Source organism: Miscanthus floridulus, chromosome 7, assembly GCF_019320115.1.
Source record: "Miscanthus floridulus cultivar M001 chromosome 7, ASM1932011v1, whole genome shotgun sequence".
Classification (NCBI taxonomy): Eukaryota; Viridiplantae; Streptophyta; class Magnoliopsida; order Poales; family Poaceae; genus Miscanthus; species Miscanthus floridulus.
The window spans coordinates 84,876,513-84,881,363 of record NC_089586.1 but is presented as its reverse complement, the minus strand read 5'-3'; positions in this window follow the sequence as shown (position 1 = coordinate 84,881,363).

Genomic DNA, 4,851 nt, shown 5'->3' with positions numbered 1-4,851 from the left:
GGACCTAGGAGGAAACACTTGATTCCTCCTCCTGGAAGGAAACTGCAAGGTGGGCTTAGGCCTCGATCTTTTCTAGCTGCTGCTTGCTGGCCTGCTAGGGGTGCCTCATTTTGGCCATGGGGGGTGCACATGAGGTGAAATGTTGATAGTTACAAGGGAATTTTGATTTTTGCCTAGGTGCCTGGGCACCAATCGGGTCTAACTGAGCTTCGCCCCTGCTTGTCTTCCAGTTTGTTCAAAACTTGGATAATCCCATCATTTATTTAAGTTCAAAGTATAAGTATCCTCGGGGCCGTCCTAGGGGGTGGGTGGCAGGTGCGACGGTAGGGGGCCCATGCCATGAGAGGGGCCTATGAGTATATGTATGTATATAGTACTTAGTATATTTGTTATTATAATGAAAATTTAAAGGTCCATACACTTAGCACAAGTAATAAGGAATTAGCTTGCCATCGCTTCCTACACTGATATTCAGTTACTCCCCCATCGCTTCCAACATATGCTGCAAGTTAACTCTTATTAGTAGTACTATACACTTTAATCATCATATTAAGGGCTTATTTGTGATGACTCCTCTTCAAGTGCTTCTCCGGAAGAGTCGAAGCACTTGACTAGGAGCCACAAATTGCAGCTTGTCCTCCGATCCTAAAAACAACTCTGGCTCCTCTACTATTCACGAGAAAACGGATCATCCTCTTAAAGTGTTTGGTACGGGCGCCCCCGCATGAGCTACTACCGGAGCCGGAGGCATGCCCTTGCCGGTGGCTTGCCCAAGGATCCTTAAAATTGTTGAAACGGCGCTGAGTATCCTATATAGGATATAGGCATCAATTTGTAATCATAAGTAGGGGTAGGACAAGGACAATATGGTAGTGTAATCTTGGCAACCAATTGGTAATTATGGAGTTTTGAATGTTCCTATTTCGCTGTAGCCTTGCAGGCGAATCAAACTGCATTCATACCTCCAAAGTGAGTAAAAACAAACCATAGGGTTAATAAAGGTAGAAAAACTTGAATTGTGGTACTAGAGGGAAACAATCCTTTTTAATTGGCAGAGATGCAAGAGCAACTTTTTTTTATAGCGCACAGGGACTCTCTCTTCTCCTTAATCCAAACCAGTGTAACATTGTCCCTGCTCGAGGAGATTGCATCACCATCCAAGGTTCCAAAGTTCTTTTGTAAATTGATTTCAGAGTTTACAAAATCAACTAGAAAAATTGAACTAATCAATTCAAAGTTTCCCTAACCTATTTGAAATTATTGTAATCAAAAGTATTGCTTTAATTTTAATCAAGTATTTATTTTTTTATTTGGAAGTTTTTGTAAATTGAGTTGATGTTTCCAAATTAAAATTTCATGTCAGTCGGAGGGTTTCTCTTTCAAACTGTAGCGATACCGATCCCATTATGTATCCTAAGTTTTATAATACTTGATTAGCATAAATTTTATATAAAGCCCCATAAAATTAGTAGGACCTTACACAGGACCCAAACCTATGCCGCTATCATAATTATTGACATAAATTACTTCTTAAATGGTTTGGTTGTGACAAAAGATTGTTTAAAGCTAAGTTGGATACAAAATAATGTCAACGAGTCAACTTAAAATTACAAAAAGTCAACTAAATTAATTAAAATTGATACTAGGCTTGAATCTTTATAACATATTACAATCTATATATAAATATAAATATTTGTAGAATCCAATAATGTCAGGCAAATCCTAACAACCTTGGTTGAAACCGATGGTCAATGTGAAAGGGGTGCCTTTTGGTGGCAACGGGGAAGCGCAGCGAGGTGATCCCATTTGGATGTAGGAAGCGTTGCACTATTAGCAAAGTTGTTAGGATCAAAATCCTAAGTAAAATATTGTTTTACCTGACAATATTAGATGCCAGCAAAGTGGTGTGGTGATGCAGATGACAACGATAGGTCCGCGATGGTGCTTGTGGATACAATGGGAAATGGAGGAAGGAGAAGGACGAGAATACAAGGATCCCATGACTTTTTTTGCATAAATCATGTGTCACCTATGTTGCCATGTCGAATAAAGTGTTGCCTCGTGGTGGATTTGAACTAGATGAGACAACTTTAGAAGTTCAGTGAGCCTAACGTGTAAATTAGTAATTCAAGGACATGAATAAGAACACAGTGATAATTTAGGGACCACCAATGTAATTTACTCTGTAGGATACATGTTTTGGCTTGTTAGGTAACTAAGAGCATCTTCAAGAGCCTGTCTAAATCTCACTCTCTAAATCATTATTTGGAGCCATTTGCATGAAAATCACTTTCTATATCTTTTCACTCTACAACAGTTTTTCTATATCTCATGCACACTCTAGAGAACCGTTCTTGCCTTCTATATTTGGCTAGCGAAAAATACAGAATACAAGATAGTTAGATTTGGATGACCATTTAGAGAAGCTGTTGGAGGGTAGTTTTCACCAAAATCTCTATTCCTAGCATTTAGAAAGGATATGGAGAGTCTCTTGGAGATACTCTAATAAAAACTACTTAGGGTACTATCGGGGACCTAATACCGGGGTACCCAATGAGGTGGAATTAATAACCATCGAATGTTGACGCTTCCGGTCAGACAAGAACGCTACTACACTTCTTTCCCGAACGACGGAAGATTGGTTCCGCCTCGCCCGACGACTGAGGGCTGGCTCCGCCTCGCCCGACATCTGAGGGCAGGCTCCGCCTCGCCCGACAGCTGAGGGCTAGCTCTGCCTCGCCCGACGTCCGAGGGTAGGCTCCGCCTCGCCCGATGTCCGAGGGTTGTCTCTGCCTCGCCCGACGTCCGAGGGCAGGCTCCACCTCGCCCGACGGCCGAGGGCTGTCTTCACCTCGCCCGACATTCGAGGGCAGGCTCCGCCTCACCCGACGACTGCACCCTGCTCCTTCATAAAGACGAGCATAGGGTATGATAGGACATTCAAGTCAATCACAGTACCGAGGGCCATGCCCTGCATACCTGTAGGAAGGTACTATTAGGATACAACAGGACAGACGCTTTAGGCCCTTTCCGACCTGACAGAGCCCGAACAGTGTTGTAGGCGCCGAATTTTGTCCCACAGTGTTGTAGGCACCGCCATCAGCCCTCAGACGTGGATACTAACACAAGCATACGACAACCACTATGTTCCAAGACAGAACTCACATCATCTACAGTGATGGATGTATGGTCACTTCCCCGTCTACTCCTCGAAGGGTCATAGCTCGGCTCTCTGGCATGCCGCGGCGTCTGCCAGTGTAGGATGGGATGCACCCACTTGCTGAAAGAGGCCAGGGCATGGCCCTATAAGGATCAGCAAACACGCCATCCCTGACACGGTCTGCCATGTTGGCAGGGCAGGCATAGGGGAAAAGGAAGACCCGGCTCCCTCGAAGGACCTTCTCTACCTTTGGTTTTTTCCTCTTTCTCCCATCTATAACCCCTACTCCCCCTTAGTCTATACAAGGGAGGGCAGGGCACCCCACTAAGGGGACCGATCGTTTTGAGACACAGGACGATGAATAAATTCCACACACAACACATAGCCAAGCAGCAACAGAGCTCTTGGCGTCCTTTCGACCTTTCCATCAGAGACTTAGGACCTGTCCCTCTCTCCACCATTTGTACCCTCTACTATGAACCTTTTTTGGTACTAATAACACAAGAAGCAGCAAACTGGACATAGGGATGTTTTGCTAGAACTAGTATAAACCTTGTGTCCTTTAGTACACCATCTGAGCCTAATGCGCAACAATTATAAATTTACTAGTTGGTGTTTGTTCGAAACACAGACTATTGGCGCGCCAGGTAGGGGCCTTTGTGCATTCCAAATTAGGCATCGGATCGCTAGCCACGTAATCATCTAGGTCCCGGGTGCACACGTGCGTTTTGGTGACCTAGACTTCATCGTCACGGTAGGAGGAGAGTTGGCGTTGGCCCACATCGCCATCCAATCTCTCCCCTCCATCGACTTCAACTATGGGAGGCTTAAGTGCCAGCTCGACGTCTCCCTTGGACCCCAGCTGTCTAGGGAGGACCCATGCTGCCTCACCCTCTCCCCGGAACACTCCATGTGGGGTGCCCCGATGGCGCTTCTGTTTGGTCTCCGCAACGTCACGGCAACCGTAAGCCACCTTATGGCACAGTGCATGATCCCGTCCCATGAGAACAATGAGTTTGTGGGGATGATCGAAAGCATCACAAAATCCCTCCATGGCCTCCTTGCGGAGGGGCCGGGGTCAGACTCTAGTTCTAACTCTAGTAGGGGGAGCCATCACCCCTCCTAGGAATGTTTCATGGCGGGTATCCCCGAGGGACACGTCGAAAGCGTTTCCATGGATGAGGCTACCCCGACAGCCAACCTCGGTGATGGAACCAAAGGGGGGGACAACGTCCCCACCTCACGTAGGGGTGGAGCAGTTGAGAGCCCGAAAGCGGGAGATAGACGAAGCCAAACAATAGCTTGTTCAGGAATACACAGAGGTCAATCGGGAGATCGAACGTAGCGGAGACGGTGGGCGTGCACGCGCCATGGCCCATGACGTAAACCAAAGGATCATCACCGATAATGAAACCCTTCCTTGCTTTGCACGGGAAAGCTAGAACATCGCCGCCACAATGGCCTTGTTTCACAGCCTTCCAGAGGCCGCAACGCCTAAGGATTGTTGGGCCCACCGTGAAATTCGCACGCTGCTTGAGCATGCGGCGGTGTAGCAGGTAGAAAGCTCATTGTCTCAGCGATGCGAGCTCGACACCAGATAGCGTACGCCCTCGGTGCACCCTACTTGGGACACATCAGTCCACCAAGGACCACAAGGCAGGAGGCAGCACGCTGCGGCCCAGATACATCAG